Source organism: Apodemus sylvaticus, chromosome 12 (genome assembly GCF_947179515.1).
Source record: "Apodemus sylvaticus chromosome 12, mApoSyl1.1, whole genome shotgun sequence".
In the NCBI taxonomy this organism is placed as follows: domain Eukaryota; kingdom Metazoa; phylum Chordata; class Mammalia; order Rodentia; family Muridae; genus Apodemus; species Apodemus sylvaticus.
The window spans coordinates 67,355,503-67,374,452 of NC_067483.1; the positions used below are offsets into that span (position 1 = coordinate 67,355,503).

The 18,950-nt window shown below is 46.4% G+C and overlaps 1 protein-coding gene across 3 annotated transcripts in view; it reads left to right on the plus strand.

Moving 5' to 3' along the window:
• Window positions 1-319: 319 nt before the first annotated feature.
• The window catches only part of Kiaa0040 (KIAA0040 ortholog), a 34,857-nt gene continuing 16,226 nt past the window's right edge, over window positions 320-18,950 (plus strand). For 2 of the 3 annotated variants that reach the window (XM_052199887.1, XM_052199886.1), the window contains exons 1-2: window positions 320-669; window positions 3,059-3,109. The gene's annotated coding sequence lies outside the window, so the exon portion shown is untranslated. The remainder of the gene's footprint in view (window positions 670-3,058; window positions 3,110-18,950) is intronic. The other variant, XM_052199888.1, reaches the window with a different exon arrangement.

Here is an 18,950-nt window from a genome sequence, read left to right on the forward strand (position 1 = left end):
TGTGCTCCTGACATCTCCAGGTAACACCCATGGTGCATACACACAAAGATACCTTGTCAGAATGAGGCACCACGGCTTGCTCGCGGCTTACTCACCCTTCAGACACCCAACCCCTTTCCTGGAAGGTGGCTTTTTTCCACAGCACGGGGCTGTTATTTTTTCCTTAGGCCAGGGTTGGGAGTTTACACCCCACGTCTCTGGGAACACTGGTACATCTGTGAGCAAAGCTGGCTCTGGCGTCCTGAAGGAGGCGTGCTCGGGGCGGAGGGGCAAAAGAACGTCACAGCGGGGCGGAGTGGGGACACTGGCCCGGAGACCCGGAGGAAGGACACCCGCTGCGCCTGTGGCTTGTGCGCCCTAGTTTAAGGTGTGAGTTGGGCTGAGGAGGAACGGAGCCAGCCGGTCAGATTCAGGAAGAGTTCCTGACCTCAGGAGCAGAGCTGGGCGCCCTGAAACCTCAGCCAGGGACGCAGGGGGCGCTTTCCTCCACACTGCACGGGTGGCACCCACTGACCCGCAGCGCCGCCTCTCTCCCGGGACCTGGCAGTGGGAGGGAGGGAGGGGCTGGAGGAGGGACCCAGACCTCACCCTGGTGCCCAAGTCACTTCAGACAACACCGGAACAGATCCAGCGGTCCCGCCAGCAGGAAGCCTTCCAGCCGACCCAAAGGTGAGTTTCAAAACTTTCTGTATTGCTTTGTGCTGTTGTTTTCAAAAATACATTTGGGAGCTGCCCCTGCTGTGGAAGGGGACTTTCCGCAGAAGAGTGAAATCCGCCCCAGAGAGAAGTGAGATAAAGGGGTTATTTCTAAGAAGCCTCTTGCACAGTTGTTTTCGGTTACTTTCCTCCTAGAGGTCTCTCAACTTCTCTCAGCTCCTGGCCTGCCACATGGGCTCCTCTGGAGTTTGGGGTGGAGTTTTCAGCTCCACTTGACACCAGCTGCAGATAGGAGCCACTTGAAAAGGAGCAGATGGACACTGTCTCAACGGGCAAAGTCAGGGGATTTGAGATGCTCCTAAAATCATATTGGCTGGGAATTAAAAAAAAAAAATCATTCTAAAGGAAACTCTAATTTCAATGGGGCTAAAAAAACTGACCAAACTGAAAATGTGGCCCGGAGCCAAGGGGTGGAGTGCGATCTGTATGCTGTTCTGAGTCTCCAGAGAATTTGTGTTGCACTATTTTTTTTTCTGAATTTTTCTAACGCTCTAAATGGTCCTTGATCTTCTTCCCACCCATAAAGGTGGGTTGGAACACGCAGCAGGTCCTGTTTCCCTGCGTTTTGAAGGGCTTTGTAGGAATGATTTGTGTAATAGTAGTTAAGTAAATGATAGCCCAGTAGCTGTTGTTTTGAACACCGGTCCTGCCTATCTGAAAGGAAACCCAAAGCAGTGTCCAGCACTTGCCCTAATGTAACAGAACAGCAGCCCGCCGGCCATGAGAACCAGCAAGCCTGCTCTGCCCAGTCGGCTCAATGCAGAAGGATAGGAGTGCAGCACCCAAGCCACTCCAAGCTCTTGCCTGCCAAAGCCTTTCTGCTATATCCACTATCGGGAAGAGATTAAGAACCTGAAGCTAATTTTAGGGAATCTTCTTTCTGAAGTACTGTTGGGGACCAAGAACAAGTCTTAAATGTACACGGGTGCATCTTGTTCTTAACCCTTTTATAAAGTTTACCAACAGCACCTAAAGGACCCTGTGACGAAAGGTGTGCCACATTAAATGCAGCTGCGTCTTGCCTTGTTTTTACATTATTTTTTCCTAATTAAACATTCATATTTTATGGTTATGGGTGGAGGTAGTTTTGCAAGGGTCTCTCCTACCTTTGAGCTAAAATTCAGTTCTACCAACCACTTAATTTGATGTGTCTTCCCTTGGCCCCAGTGCCTCCCATCTTCTGAAGTTCTGCCTCCCCTTCTTTACCCATGACACAGTTCTAGGAAAGAGGCCTGTTACAAACGTTTTGGGCACTGCCAGCATTCTGCCTATCGAATCAAAAGAGGCGAAAGCCACAGGCTCAAACCCAAGAAGATAATAAACAGTCAGCATGATACTGAGCCAGTTTTAACATAGAGTGGGCACACGCATTAACTAAACATTACTGTACCTACTATGTGCTGGGCAATGTGCCAGGGCTGTGGAATCTAAGGCGATGATGCAGTTTCTGCTGTCAAAGAGCCCCCAGACTGACAAACAGATGCGAAGAAACAAACTGCAGCTCACAACAATGTACATCATATAATAGTAACAATGAAACCATACAAAGGACGGAGCAGTCTGGGAAGACAGCACTTCAGAAGTGGTGCATGATCAGGAGCTTGAAAAGGACTAGCATTTCCCAGGCAAGAGGTACTGTGGGCAAAGGAAAAGGCCTTCCCCAAGTCAACGCAGGTTGAGGAATAGCATGGAATGGGGATCTATCCTTGCCTGCCAAGAGCAGGATGTCTTTTTCCAGCTGTACTAAGCCATTGTTAGGTAGTGGAAAGGTCCTCTCAGATTTGTGCTTGGACAAAGAATTACTGGCCAGATGAGGGAAGAAGAGAAGCAGGGGAGCTATATGGAGACATGGGTTAAGGAGACTGAGGAATGTGAGCTAGGGAGATAGCTTAGGGTAAGGCTTTCCTGGTATGCCTGACAGAGGGATCCCTAACGTTGTGAAGTAATTCTGGGTTAATGCACAAGTATGCCCTATCCATTTAACTAGGTGAGTGGATCTCTAGGAATCACCCCTCGCTTGAAAAGGAGAAGGAGGAATGTTTAGTTCAGCTGTAAGATCTGCTAACACCTCTCCAGAATGTTAGTTACCAGACCTGTGTGAGAGACTGCATACCCTAGCAGAGTTACTTCCAGATCTGGATCTAGGTACTGGCATGGAGGAAAAAAAATCAAAAAAGAACAAACAAAACAAACACAAACAAAAAACAAACACAAACAAAACAAAAACAGCTTGATGGAGCCAGACATGGGTGTTTGTTCAGTACCTGACCTGACCATTTATCAACCGCCCTTGAACACGTCTTTGACTCACTTAACTTCGTTTCCTTTGTATTTAAAACAGATAATCATTACACACCAGGGCGGTGGTTAGAATCAGAATCCAATTGAAAAAGTAAGTACATTTAATATGCTACATAAAATTTAAGGCTCTATAAAATGTGAGGGTTTATTATTATTACCTCTTGAAGCTACCTAACACCACATGGTGTGTGTGCGCTCAGGACATAACAGCATCATGGGTAGACAGTGCTTTTTTAATAAACCATTTTAAGGCAGTAATGACAAGAGTCTCTTTGTCTTATCAGTGCTATGCATAGTTTAGCCTCACCTAATCCGTCTTCTTTCCTACTGCTCAGCTTAAAGGGCCAGCGCCTTAAGAAGCAAAATTGTGGTAATGTATGTGCATGCACTACACAGGAACTTCTGAGGCTCATGGGACTAAAAGTAGCCAGAATTCTATCTGATAGGCCACTGACGTCCCAGACTTGCAGCTGAGTCAAGCCACAGGTGACTATTCTAATCTTACGGAGATATCAATTTAATTGGTGGTAGTTCTAAATCTGGACCGCAGTTATAGCTCGGGTATATTTGTGATTTTCTCTCATCTTGATCAGCAGAGCCTGTATCCTGTAGAGATTCAGGTGTGTCTCATATTCCAACTTAGTAGAGTTTGAATATTATGTCAGCACCAAAACTTTTATGTGAAGAGAGGCTGTTGATGAAGAGGAAGTAACAGAGTCAGAGATTTCAAGTGGAAAAAGAAAAAGGAAAAAAAAAACCCTAGAGATGAACCAACCCTGCCCTTTTACTTCAAAGATGAGCAGACTGGGGTTTAGGGAGGGGAAGTGGGTGCCACAGTCATACAGCTGGATAGTGGAGGGACCAGAACCCAAGCACCACTTGAATACCCAGTATCATCTGAGGTCGGTGTCATCTGGACTTTTATATGCAAGGACCAAGCACAGCACTCAAATGATGGCAAAGGTAAAATGACAAGATAACAGTTCAAGGCTGAATCTTCTTAGAGTGGCTTCTGGGACAAACTCTAGCTCTTGAAGAGAGTCAGCTGGGCCTTCTCTTTTATGACAATATCCAAACTATCCCCCTCTTTTCTGCTTCTACAACCTCAATCTTTTAACTTTCCTTGGGAGTTCCCAAACACTACTTGTGCAGGGAGACTACATACTTGTGGTACCTTAAGTAACTAAAACCCCTCAAGGGTTTCTCAAATAATCAAAAAAACTGTTCTCAGCGATTAGTGTATGTTCAGAGACCAACAAGAAGTTTTCCTTCCTTATCAGACACCAACATACAATTCATTTGTTTGGTGGGAAAGGTTTCAGGTGACTAACCATAGCACAACACTGATCCTGGTTACAATGAGAGAGATAAGGACTGTGACTAGAGAGACCTTTTCCCTCTTGAATCGCCAAAGGGACAATCTACAGCCGACTCTCTGCAGGACAATCCCTAGGGCTACAAGCCAGCTCAGGTGTCTTTCCCCAACCTTGTCCAGTGCTGTCTGAACAGAACACCCTCTGGGGTGGTGGAGTAGTCGTTCAGTGGAGACTGGAAGGGGAGACTGAGCTCTAAAAGGAACTGCACACAAACATGGGCTTTCTTTGTCATGGGAAGGTCTCAGGGGACCATGGCAGTGTCCAGGCCCAGTCCTCATGCCTGAACGGGCACTTGCTTCCATTATTGTATACAAGCTGACCCTGTAGTTTGTCTCTAAGAAAGAAGCCATAACCCACCTCTACATTTCTTGACTTAAACTTGAAGAGATGGTGTGCTTATAACCCACGCCTGGCCTGTACTCACTCCTCACTTGGAAACTTCTCTATACAGTCTTTTTCAGCTGAGTTTATTACTCTCCCAAGACTCTCATTTCAAGATGGCTTAAAGAAAGCCCATAAGCAACTATTATTTTTAGGGTGTTTCTGTTTTTGCTATTAGTAAAAGAAAGTTGGCAGAAGATAGAAAAATACTTGGATAACTATGAGAGGACAGTGTATATAAGGGAACTTTCCGTCTTCAGATTATTCAAACAGGGAAAGGTCAGGGGCCATAGATATAGAGATGGGAGAGAGACTAGGCCTAAAGGCAGGGAGGGAAGCAGTGGGAACTGACAAGTTCCTTCAGCGTTCACAAAATGGAGCAAAATGGCACAAGGCACATGATCATATGAACCTAAACGACATGTGACAGTGACAGCTGTGAATAAGAGAAGGCAGCAGTCTGAGTCAGAAGCATCCTTGTCTTCTCCACAACCCAAGTCACACATCAAATCTGTGTCCCTCATCCTCTGCTTCCTCATCTTAGGCTCAGGTGTAGATCTATGAGCGGCACGAAGTACAGGCTTTCAATATCCTTTCTGCCTGTGGTCCTCAGACACCCAAAGCCTGGATCGAGGCCTGCAAGCTCCACAGCCACTCATACGCACTCACCTTAAGCCACACAGGAACTAGATGTAGTTGGAGTGACCTTCCCACAGAAACTGGAATAAACCCAATCTCTCGGGGCTCCACAGAGCTTCTGGGTGCATACCAACCTCTCAATAGTTCCCCTCTCAATAGGGGATCCTGATTTTGAGTTTGAGGTGCTCAAAGATAACAGCCATCACTGTGTCCTGCCCTCCAGATGACCTAATAACACCTCACGATATATTTCCGTTCTTCAGCCTCACAGTAGGGAAGAATTCCGAAATGAACCATCACTCTTAAACCTAGTCCTGCAGGCTCACCTCTTGGCTTTCTCGCCACTCTGTGTACTTTTCACTGCTAACCTAAAACATTACCAGCTGCCCGAGGCCTGCAGTCTGCGGGGCAGCAGTTGCCAGCTTAGCACAGAGCGGCCTAGATGAAAGCCACCAGGCTGGTCACATGGGTGACCCCCACCACCCAGAAATGAAGCCTTCACCGGGAAAGGAGGCGTGTTAACCTGCCACCCCACCTAGACACAGACTGTTCGGAGATATCCTGGCTTCCAAATTGGAAAATCAGACTCTGCCCTGTGGGATATTTGGGCCAAAGCCTTCTCTGGGTCAGGAAGAAAGCAATGCCCTGCCGGCTGGTGCAACATACAAGCCGACATCCAATGACTGCATTTTCTCAACAGGAGGATTATTTCCCTGGCCTCTCTGAAGAATTTATAGTGGATGGATGGCGCCACTTTCCCAGGGAAAGAATACCTCTCTTTCAGACTGCCTGGGCCAAGGGAGGAGACAGTTACGGGACATGTGCCACACAGGGAAGGTCAGATGGTCCTGACTGACATTTTCCAGGAACAAGAGTTTAGTGTTTTGAAAATATCATTCCTTCAAGACAGGCTCAAGAGTGAAGGGAAAGTGTTACTAATATGCCCAGCATCTGATATTGCGTGAATATACTGGGAGATCTCTAATACTTTACACTTTTCAAATGATCAAGAATAGTAGCTGTACGACCATTTGTCTTCACGACCTTGTGTATCATCCCCTGTGTCTTGTAGTGGAATTAAATGAGTGGCATGTGCAATTAACTGTTATAAAGTGAGCAGATCACAGGCACTTAGTGTCATACAACCGACCACTCCTAGCTACGTCCAAAGTGTCTTCAGTGTCCCCAGAGGACACCCACTAAGCAGCTTCTCGCTGTTGCTTGATGCTCCCAGTCTCTGAAAAGCCACCAGCCTATGTCCCACCTCTGTGGACTTACCTGTTCCAGTAATTCCATATATGTAGCATATGACTGACATTTTTCCCTTGGCATGTTCTTAAAATCCAGCTGTGCTGTGGCCTCTACTGGTACCCCATCCTTTTTATATCCCAACCTTATTCTGTTATACATACACACCACCAGTTTGTGGACATTTGAGTTTTGATTATCGTGGACAAGACTGCTGGGAATATGTACCTAGAAGGATTTCCTTGAACACCTGTTTGCAGCTCTATGCGGGTGTAGGCTTGCTGAATCATATGATAATTCTATGTTTAACTTTTTCAAGATAATTCGAGACAAACTACTTTCCTTTTCTCCATGATTTTGGCTACATCCTTACAAATTTCCTGTGTGCCGAAGTGTACCGTCGTATGTGGCTTAAGTTCCCATGCCTGATCCCTTACTCAACGCCTTTGAGCTTAAATTTCAGCAAGAGCTTTTTAAACCCTCTGTTCTAGAAATTTCAGAGTTGTTTGGACTCCTAGTTTATGACTGCACGGGCATATGCTCCTCATCCAGCAGGTATGGGAGGCACTAGCTTTATGGGAGGCCTCGAGTGTCTCCCAAAAGTGTCACTAGGCATGGTGGCACACACCTTTAATCCTACAATTGAGGAATCAGAAGTAGGTAGAGTCCTCTCTGTGAGTTTGAGGCGAGCCCAATCCACCTATTGAGTTCCAAGCCTGACAGAGCTACATAGTGAGAGCCTGTCTTCCCCGCTCATCCCCTGATGGTGTAGGGACGTGATGTTTGAAAATGGGTCCCTCAAACTTCCTGGAACTTACTGTGTAGACCAGGCTGGACTCAAACTCACCTAAATCTACCAGCCTCTGCCTCTGAAGTGATGGCCATAAAGCCATGTGCCACCATACACAGTGAGCCTGTCAGAGAGAGAGAGAGAGAGAGAGAGAGAGAGAGAGAGAGAGAGAGAGTAGAGGACGGAAGGGGAGGGGAGGGGAAGGGAGGAGAGGGGAGGGGAGAAGAAGGGAGAGGAGGGGAGGGGAGAGGAGGCGAGGCGAGGGGAGGGGAGGGGAGAGGAGGGGAGGGGAGGAGAGAGGAGGGGAGGCGAGGGGATGGGAGGGGAGTCGAGGGGAGGCGAGAAAGGAAGAAGGAAAGAAGCTCTTGTAGAGCTGAGAGAGCATCTTCCCTAGGAGGAGCTGCCTCTGACCCTGTTGCCTTGTCTCCATGTTCCCAAGTGTCCAGGTGCCTTTCTGGAACTTCTGCCACCAGCTTCTTTTTCCCACCAGGCCAGCTCCCCACAGCTAACCACTTTCCTTGCTGCTGCTTTGGGCTGCAACAGAAAGATCCACTTACTCCAAGGCTTGCTTGCTCCTCTTGGACCCTCGTCCTATCTGTGATCTCTCACCCCATGCGTGCAGAAGCTGCAAAGGTGTACACGGACTGGGTGCTCACTGTCCAGTGTGAGCGTCCTAGCTCCAGTGACAGCAACAAAATCCTCATCTCCCCAAACTCTAAAGGGTTAGTCAATCCACTTCTCAACAACAATGCATTTGTGAGCATCTTGCACGTGCTAGTACCAAACTGGGCATTAGATGCTGAGGGGAAAAGTTCACTGCTGAGCAGGGGAAAGATGAGAGCAACGCCGGTGCTTCCAGAAAAGCCTCCATCATCCGGGCATTGTTAGAGAGGTGGCATGGTGGCAAGGAGGGTCTCAACTAGCACGATCCCTGTGTTGTACAAGATTCCAAAAGCAAAATGAAGCCACCAAATCTTCCTGATCTTCCCCTGCCCTGGTGGGAGCTTTACAAGTGTCAGTCTTCGCTACATTCCTCCCTGGATCTGAAATGTGAAAGCCATCTTTCCTGACACACCCAGGAGTCACCTCTGTGGTCCCATCTGTACACTCGACTCCCTGCCCCAGGACCACAGCACAGCTCACAGAACAAATCCTGCTGGGAAACAGACGGGCAAAGCTAACAGTCACTGAACATTTGCCCCTTGCCAGCACCATTTTAACTCTAGTGTTTGTACTTAACTTATCTGCTCTCACAACAATACTAAGACACAGCAGCTACCTTTAGCCTCCTTGTATAGCTGAAAAGCAGGGCCAGCAGCCAGGGGCATGGGGGGCATCAATGGATATTTCATGTTCAGATAACTAGAGTTGGGGCTAACATGCCTGACCTAGGCTGTCCTCACTGAAAGAGAAACTCAGCTCTGTAGGATAACAAACAGGGCAGTGTACTAACTGAAGAGCTGGAAGTGAGAGTCACAGAAACCCCCTTTGCCGGGCACACCCATCTTACACACTTCCTGTCTCTCAGCTCACACCCACAGACCAGTCCAGGTATTCCCCAAAACCTCATTTAGTTTCCACAACTTATGCTAAATATTGGCAATGTTTCTATGCAGTCTCTCTCTCTCTCTCTCTCTCTCTCTCTCTCTCTCTCTCTCTCTCTCTCTCTCCTCTTTCTCTCCTCTCTTCTCCCCCTTGTCCCTCTACTCTTTCCATCCCTCTCTCTGTGACCCTCTGTCTCTCTCTTTCCCTCTCCCATACCCTCTGTGTGTGGTATGTGTGTGTGTTCGGGTAGGGGGTATATGTGTGTTTAAGGAGGTAGGGGTAGGGAGGGTGGGGAGGTATGTGTCTCTGTGTGTATGGAGGGAGAGGATGAGAACCCCTTTGAACCAAACCAGCATTAGTTGCCCACAACTCTGTGGCTGATCTAAAATCAGGGTTACATCAAACTTGAAGATGTACAAAGAGATAAAGCATGGTTGGGTGGGGGGATGGGAGGACATAGAAACCAACCACCGTTCACTCAGGCTTTTTTCCAGCAGTCTACTTCCTTGATCAAACATGAAAAATATTTGAAGGTTTTCAGGCTTCGTGTGTCAGTGGTGATCCCTCATCCGACACCTCAAGACATATGAAGGGAAAGAAAGTTTCCCAGCAAGTCTCCTTCATAAGCCATAGCTCCAAGGAATTTCTGCCTCGTGCCGGGCTACTCCCCAGAATGCCTTGGGTATTTAAAGCAGCTGGAGAAAGGGCCAGGAAGAGGGAGAGTTTGAGGAGGAAGCCCTTGAGTATTGTCATGGTAACAGGGAGGTTGGAAGCCTCCAGATCTGAGCTGGAGCCTGAGTTGCCCTAATTGGATTCTTCCTCGGGGTCACCACTCTTCTTGAGCAGCCTGTCTTAGTCTTTCCTTCCCATTCTTGGTGCCTCGTTGTCTTACAGGTGCCCACTCGAAGCTCACCCGCCTGGATCCTTCCATACTCTCTTCACAGAGATTACCTCATCCTGCCTTTTTGTGCCTATAACCTTTTGTTTAAATCCCCCTTCAAGACACATAACTAATCCTCCCTTAGGGTGCTCCCCCTGTGCTCACCCAGTTCCCCAATAAGAAACAAGTGTTTAAACATTGTCTATCTTCAGTTCAGTTTTGAATCTTTTACCCAGAGAGCTGGCAGGAGGTTTATTTGTTATCATGTAGCACTTCCTGGGAAGTCTTAGAAAAGAGAGTCGTGCTTCATGTATATAGCGGGTGGCAAGATGAAACTGAAACAAACCGCTGTACCACAGGGAACAGAAAAGGCAGCTCTTGGCTTCTTCAGTCACAGTGATGTCAACAACACGGGCTCAGTGATGGGGGACAGAAGACAGCAGAGACAGTCACTCTGGGAAGAATGGGAGCTGACACTTTGTAGTAACAGCAATGGGGTAGTGAGATAGTACATACACACATATACACACGCACTCTCACATGTATGCACACATGAGCGCGCAGACACACACGCATACCGGACTTAGTTTGTGTGTCAGCTGGAGCCACTATGTGAAATGTCATCAGTTCAAGAACACAGATATGTCCAGAACATGAGCAGGCAGGGCTGTCCAACAACATGGGAACAGCCCCCCTTCAAGTGACATCATCTTAACGTGCCACATGGGTCCCATGAGAAAGCAAATGCCCATTGAGGCCAATCACCTATGCTTTCAGAGTATGTCTACTCTGAGAATCCCAGGGCCATCTTGGATCTGAGCAGTAGCCAGGCTGAATCCTCCAAATGCAGAATATTGATATAGCAATTTTTGGTTTTTGTTTTCTAAATATTTTCTTTTCTTTGGCCACAGTTTTGTGTGTGTACCCAGACATCAGTGTGGCTGAGCAAGGGTTCCGGGTATATTCATAGGTACGAATTTTGTCATAGTATCTTTGATAGTTGTGAGACCTTGGACAAGATGTTTAATTTCAATAAGCCATGTCCATTCATTGACTTGGTAACAAAATAGGTTCCAGATACTGGGAATCCCATGATGGGAGTGGATTCCGTGCGGGAAGGAGGAAAGATGATTGGATAAGAAACTACCCCAATATTGACATGGGCAAGCATATAAGGACAGAAGAGAGTATAGAGCAGGGATTCTAACCTTTCATGTGGCCCAGAAAGTTTTCTTAAGAGGAATAAGGTTTGATCTGAGGATTAGAAGAGAGTGGATAAGAAAGTTGGTGGGTTTGGGAAGAGTGGTGACGTACCAGATACAGATGCTTGTATGAGCCTACAAGGCAGGAAGGGAAGCCAGGTCTCAGTGTTTGTAAACTTCCAAAGTGATTGGTGGCCGATGCCTGTTCCCCTTATTGATGCTTCTCAGGGGTGTAGCGAGGAGAGCATCTCACAGGAACACGCAAATTATAACCTGTCTTCCTGTTTCGATACAACAGCTTTATAGTTCTGAGCAAACCGTTGTTCTTTATTCACCTGGGAAACAGGGAGAGTAAGTCCTTTCTTTTCTACTTTACTGTGCACCAAAGGAACAAAAATGTTTACAAGATCCATTAAGGCATCCCTGAGCTGGGCGTGATAGTGTCGGAGTACAATTCCACCACTAAGGACGTTGAGGCAGGAGGAGTTCCAGGTTGAGGCCAGGCTGAGCTAGGTGATGAGAACATTCCCCCAGCACCCAAAATTCCAAATATTGTAAGTGTAAGGTCTTAATAGAACTTAATTTAATCATAAATAAACCCCAGCTCATTTGGGGGTCAGTTCAAAGATGAGATGTAAGCTTACCGGTGGTCTTAGCTCCCACCCCTTTATCCAAGTAACCAGGAGATAAATAACAGCATCTTTCTTATTTCTTTTGTGATATTTCATTTCAGATCATAATCATATTCTTGTCTTAGAGAGAAAATATGCAATTAATAAAAGTTTTTTTTTCTTCATTGTAACATATGTAATTACTCTGCCTACCTGGTGGTTAGGTCAGACTGCCGTTGGCCCCCAGAGGTGATTTGTTAATGCTGGTTATCCTGAATTCTGACAAGCTGTCCTTTCATTGATGAGGGACACTAGATATGACAACAGAAGCATTTGTATTATCAGGACCCCTCTGCCCACAGCTTCTGGAACCTTTGCGAGGCTGACTGCACTGAGCCCGCCTCAAGCACTCAAGGTCTTTTCAGTGTCGTTTCCCACACTTTCATGTTTCCTCTATGCTAGCTCAGACTCAGACTCTTCGCTCACCACCCTGTCTGTCTGCCACAATGGTCCCACGGAGCCTTAATTCACCCCAGGGCCCCTGCCGTCATCAGCGTTCTCAACCCTCGTGTAAAGACTAAATTCAAACATGGGCAGCTCAACCTCCTGGTTCAACTGGAGGCCATCCCACTTTAGAAACCAAGCCCACATCTGTCTCTCTGATCTGATAGAACTCACACTAAGGCATTTAGACACTCCTTGTTGGGGAACCGAGGATGGAGCCAGCCCCGTGAGTAGCATGCCTGCCTAGCGTCCATCCACAAAGTTAATAAGTTTGATTGCTCTGAGCTGACATGATGCCACACACGTGTAATCCCAGTGCTCAGGAAGGGAAATAATGAGGATCCCATGATGGGAGTATAGTCTGTGTGGAAAGGAGGAATAAGAAGCCACCCAGATGCTGACATGGACTGTAGCAAGAATATCGGGATGATAAAGGGCACAGAGCCGGGAAGGGCTCCGACCTGTAATACAGCCTGGGAAGTTTCCCAAGAGGAACAAGGTTTTCACTGAGGCTTAGAAGATGAATAGACTAAAACACTCACTGGGTTTGGGAAGAGTGGTGGCATAGAGTAGAGGCAGCAAGGTCAGAAGCTCAAGTTCATCCTCTGCTAAGTACCAAGTTCGAAGCCAGCCTGGGATACAGAAGAACTCTGGCTCCAAACAGCCAAACCTACTCTGCAGGACATTTTCCAATCACACAGAGCTCACACGTACATTACTGTCTGGGCTTGGGGATTAGTGAGCAATGAGTGAGGCCAATGCTGTGATTATCTTCCTTGATAGTGATAAGAAACATGAGGCTTATGAGGCAGCGGGACTTGACCTACCCTCTGGCGAAGCACAACAAGAATTTGCAGTGTTCTAAGGTTTATGAAGATAAACCTAATGATAACAAACATGTCATAGCTCTTTAGCATGTGCCAATCACATAGGAGATACTTAACTAACCCTGCTTGACATATGCACTGACAAGGAAATCATTCAAATGGCATACTGCATTGACACGAGTCAGTATTGGCACTATGAGCTTCTTCAAGCATAAAGAATGGAACCTGTAGTGTCATTCCTATTCTAGGGACTCAGTGAACAGCCTAAGGTAGACTTGTAAGTATTCTCTAACCCACAGACATTAGAGATCAGCCAGAGGGCAGCCACCAGTGCAGTCCGTCTGCTCACGTGAGCAGCTCCACTGCCTCTCAGTAATGGACGGAATGTGCATGTCAGAACCTGTTCGACAAGGTGGACATGCTCCGTTAGTCCTTGAAAACACAAGAGTCATTGTGCACCTGGGGACCCAAATTCCCATCACCTAGACACCAAGTAGGCCTCAGCTCCACTACCCTGGCAGAAAGAACGTCCCTGGAATGAAGCAGACTGATGCCTACCTACCCGTGCATTCTTCTCAGAATGTGTGGGGAGGGGGGGAATGATTCTCCCACCTGGGCATCAATTTCCCAGGAACTCTAGGCTGCTCTGGCCCTGGGCAGAACCAAGGAGTGACTGTTGTTGTTGTTGTTGTTGTTGCTGCTGCTGCTCCTGCTGCTGTTGTTCCTGCTGCTGTTGTTCCTGCTGTTGCTGTTGTTGCTGCTGTCACTGTTGTTGCTGCCGTTGTAGCTGTTGCTGTTGTCCTTATTCCTGCCACTGCTGTTTGTCATGTGCCTTTCTCCACCTGAATGATGCCAATTCTGACTCAATATTTAGAAGCTGAGGTGTCCATCATATGCATTACCTGCTTCCCCTGAAGGACCCTGTGAGAAGGTCCTCACATCCAGCTTATAGTGTCTGTTTTCAGGGAGTACACAAGTATCACTCCAAAGGACTGAGAGGAAAGTCAGCCTGTGTCCCTAGTCATCTTCTAAAGAAGCGATGCCTACTCTGACTTCCGAGTGCTCTAGATTATCCCCTTGATGGATAAGGAAACCAAGGCCCAGAGCGACTGGTGGTTGCCTCACAACACATACGTAGTAAGTCTTACCCCCTCTTCATGCATCAGTCTGTGAGTTTGCAGCTCTTAAGCTGTTCATTAGTTTGACTTTGATTTTGACTCATAAAAATTCACAGGAATATGAGTTAATAAAACCTGGGGAAAATCAAAATCCAAGCTGGAGGCCTGGACCCCACAGATGTCCGTCCCACCACGGAGCTGACTGCTTGCCTTGTTAAGCACACAAAACATTTTCCTCCCTGGCTGCTCTAAACCAAGCCTCGTCCCCAGGAGCCATTCCTGCCTTCTGACAGGAGGAACAGACCCACAGTGTGTGCTATTCTCCTCTATTAAATGTTCCCATGTTCCTCTATTCCTTCAAGACCCAACAGCATGACAGCTGATCTAATAAGCCATGCTTCTGAGTGCCAAAGAGATAAAATCTAGCAGCTGATATGCAGCCTGCAGAAAGGCCACCCTTGTAGTCACACCACAGAATGCCCAGAGATAATAAGATCTGAGGTCCCTAGCCTCCCCTACCACCTGAAACATCTGTAATAAGTGGTAGGTGAGGAGATGAAGGAGAGGATAAGTGTGTGCACCTGTTTTTAATCTATCTTCTGTCTATCCATCTATACCTGCAATCAATTTTAGTTTATAAATTACTCATGGAAAAACATTGACAGTAAAAATAATAAAGTAGAGTAATCATAATATACCAAAATAATTTAATTTATTACAGTAAAAATTGCAAGCTTCAGTAGCTTTGTTATATGAGTCCATTATTAAGTGAACATTATCTGAACATAACATCACTGTACCTGGGCAGTCAATCTTGTAACCCAAGAAGCTACTAAGGGAGTAACAGATAGGCAATATATACAATGTTCATATCCTGAGCAGTACAAACTGGCCAGGGCAAGCTGTTGTGACAATCCTCAGAATGGTGCACAGCTTAAATTGTAAATTGTATATTTCTGTAACTTTCTCACTAATGTTTTTATTTATTGTTTGTTTGTTTGTTTGTTTGTTTATGGAATGGTTTTAGAGCTGAGGAAAGTGAGGCCTTGGGTGAAGGAGGACTCCTGTTACTGTGTTCATTTTTGGAAAAGGCACTTGGGACATGAGGAGCACGTGTTTGATATACAGAGTAGATCAGGGAAGGGGTTAAGCTGGTAGAGGTAGCAAAGAGGCAGCTACATTTGAGACTAAAGAAGTATCATATCTTTAGAAGAAAGGATACCAGAAAGGTAGGGCAAAAAATGCTTTTTGTCTGGCACTTGGTGGTATTCAACATCTTAACTCAATAATATATGTCATTTGTGTTTATCGACAATTACTTACTAAGACGATCAAAAGGAAACCGTCTCCATGTGCTGTTAGAAACGATTTACACCCATGCTGAGAACAGGTGAGGACTCGTCCTCAGAGGCTGTGACCCAAATCCTGGTGACTCAGAAACGTCACCCCCTGCTACACATTCCACAGGGGTGAGTTGTTATTAAAATGACAATATTTCTGCTCATTCCCCCTGATTTGGCATGGACATTTTAAGCCTTAACACTGTAATAAGGTAGCATTTGACTTTTAATTGCCTTGAACTTCTGTTAACATTAAATGAAGGGAGGAAATGGGAAGGAAAATAGAACCCTATCTGTACTGCTTTCAAGTCACATAATTGTACATTTTTGCCACACCATTAGTTTCCAGCCTGTAAGCCCTTCCCCCATCACCACGGAGAAAAAGAAATCAGTTTGTCATTCTGTTAATGCAGCGGTTTGCAGAACTCTAAATACTCTGGTATTAAGAAGAATTATATAACTTTTTAATTTAAGGTCTATCTCTTAATTGCCACCTGTGTAGGAGCCTTGAATCACGTAAATGTTTGGCCATCCTCTTGCTTTTTCTGGAAAGCGCTCTTCCCTCCTAAAGGATATTATGTTGGAAGACAAGCAGCAGTGGCTGGAGTCACCCAGGAGCTGAGCTCTCCCTTTATTTGTGGAATGGAAAACTTCACCATCCCGCCCTAGCCACGCCTAACTCACACAAGACCTCAGAGGCTTGAGCCTTCCAAAAATAAAACCTCACCTAGCTACTTGACCACACCCACAAAAACTGGCTCCAAACACTTGTGAATCATAAAAATGAGAGCTGAGTGACTGAGGTCTTTCACTGTAACCATGACTACAGATTTTTGGAGGACTCAAACAAGGATGTGATCAGATTGGATGTACAGAAGCATGAGTGGTGCCCATGTGCACTCAAGGGCCCTCGACTTTGGAGGCACAGCTCCTGATGACTGAGATTCTTAGAGACCTGGGAGGGGTGCCGGGGGCAAGGGAGAAGTCCCTGCCCTGCTCAGGGTTCTAATTCTACATTTAATCCCATCTTATAAATGCAGTTGCTTAAAATTCCATTTCGTGGTATTTAGATTATGGGGTTCCCCCCCCCCTTCTTGGTCTTCTCTTGCATGTCTTGTCTGTTCTTCACAAGAGTCTTGAGGAATATCCAGGGCAGGTAATAATCTCATTTCTTAGACAAGGGAAAGGCTGGGATTAGATTGAAACCTCATTTTGTCCTTTGGGAGCTCCAGAAAGCATAGCGGATGTTGTCCACAGTCAAAGACGTGGAGGGCAACAGAACTGGAAGCAGACCTGGCTCCTCTGGCTCCTAACTTAGCATTCTCTGTACTTTGCCCTGCTACCAGCATTGCGCACTGAGCCTGAGGATATCTCCATATGTGCTAAGTCTTCTGCAAATGTTCCTCAGCTTTATCATTCGTTTGATTAACCAGAGACCAAGCTCAGCCAGTGAGGAGGTGCCAGCTGCTGAGACGGGCTGGCCTTTTGTCCCCATCTGTATTTCCCTGCTGCTTCGTGGTTCTCTCGACAGAGATAATAGCACAGAGGATATGTAGTGTAATTCCTACTCCGGGAATTTTATAATTCAGGTTGCAAGTTTAAAGGCCTCCAGGGACCAGGTAGTGAACAGGAATAGATGAAACAGGTATCAGAGAAAACTCTGGCCTTTTTAAAGCTCCACAGACTGAGAAATTAGCGCAGCTCAAAATTAAGCCTAGCTAAAAGTTGAGGATTTTATATAAAAGAAAAGGAAAAGTGATTAGTCATCTTCATCATGAGGCATAGGTGTGCTGGGTATAGCTCTTGGAACGCAAGTGGCTATTATGCCTGTCACAGAGTCTCATGCCTTGGAGAAGTATTGTCTTCTGACATATGTGGTGGTGGGTTTTGCTTCCCTCATGCCACGGGTAGTCTTGTTAAAAAAAACCAAGCCCCTCTGGAGGTATAGATCAGGCATAGAGCATTAGAAAGGCTCTGGCTCAAATCCCGGTCCCCCCTACTGATGTATAGTTTAGGGCTAAAGAGATTGTGCAGAGGTAAAGAGTACTCATTTCTCTTGAGGAGACCAAACCTAAATTCAGTTCTTAGTACCTACCTCAGGTGGTTCGCAACCACCTGTGACTCCTATTCCAATAGATCTGATGCCCCCTTCTGGCCTCTGTGGGCACTGCAAGTGCATGGCACACAGATAAGTAAGCAAATGCACAAATACATAAATAAAAATATTGAAAGTGTGAACTCTTTAAAATCACAACATGCATATCAGGAGTTTTCACAGGATGTGGCACATGCGGGAGTTCTCACAGGTTCCAGGGAATTATTGGGTGAGAACCCATCATCCTAACAAAACAGGTCCAGAAACTGACATCCTTGGTCTCCTGAGAATGGTGATCACATAACAGAGGAGCTATAGCAGAACATTTGCCTTCTGCTGGGATTAGATTGAAACCTCATTTTGCTTTGGTAGCTCCAAGGCTTTGGACATATTTCCTAATCTCTGATGGCCTCAGTTCCCTTGATGAAGATAAAAAGGATTACCGTGAGTTGTGGAAATAAACCTTAATATAAAAGCTTGAAAACACAATACACACAGAGATGGGGAGGAGAGAGCTGTGCACTTAGCAAGAACTCAACAAATGGTGGCATCTGATCCCACAGACCACCTGTCCTCCTGAGGTACTAAGACATTTGCCAGACCTCTGTTTGGAGGCTTTGGCCTTCTGACGTATCCAAGTCAGAAGCTGGGTCAAGTGAAAAAAAGTAGGTATCCTGGCTGAAACGAAGAAGAGAAAGGCTGATAGTGATGTACCAAGCCAACCCCCAAGAAAAGTGATCCTGGTGCTGAGGAGGGTTGAGGGAGGGAACAGAATCAGGGATGGATAGAAATAAAGGCAGCAAAAGAGCGGAGAGAAAGAGCCAGCTGTACCTGCCCTGGTTTCCTGAGAGCTGCTTAATGCACCCTTTAAACCGATTCAGCGAAAAACAGATCAAATAGGCATCTGAACAGAATGATTTCCTAATAAAAGGGAGCCATAAATACTATGTTGCTTTGTGTTACTCAAGGTAATTTTAAGGCCCCTGCTGCGTGAGGTGTAGTACGTGCTTCACACATCATCCGACTCCTTTCACCTAGAGTGTGTTCTCTGGTAAGCCACTCAGAAGATGCAGGCAGTCCACATTCCACCAGGCACTGTGCCAGACCTTGGGGCCAAATACTGTAGCACACCGGATACACGCCTCACCCTCTAACACACCTGGCAGGTGCCAGGGGGATAATCTGAACCTAAAGCAGGGCATGAAGGCTCCCAGACCCTCTACCATGTTGGCAGCAGAGACAGAGTCCTTGCCTGTACATTTTCTGGCTTATGAGAAGAATGGTTAGGAGCATCTTCCGCATAACTTGCTCTGAGCTGGAGATGCTGTGTTCTCCACATGAGCACAGCTGGACATTTCAAGGAATCAGAGAGACGT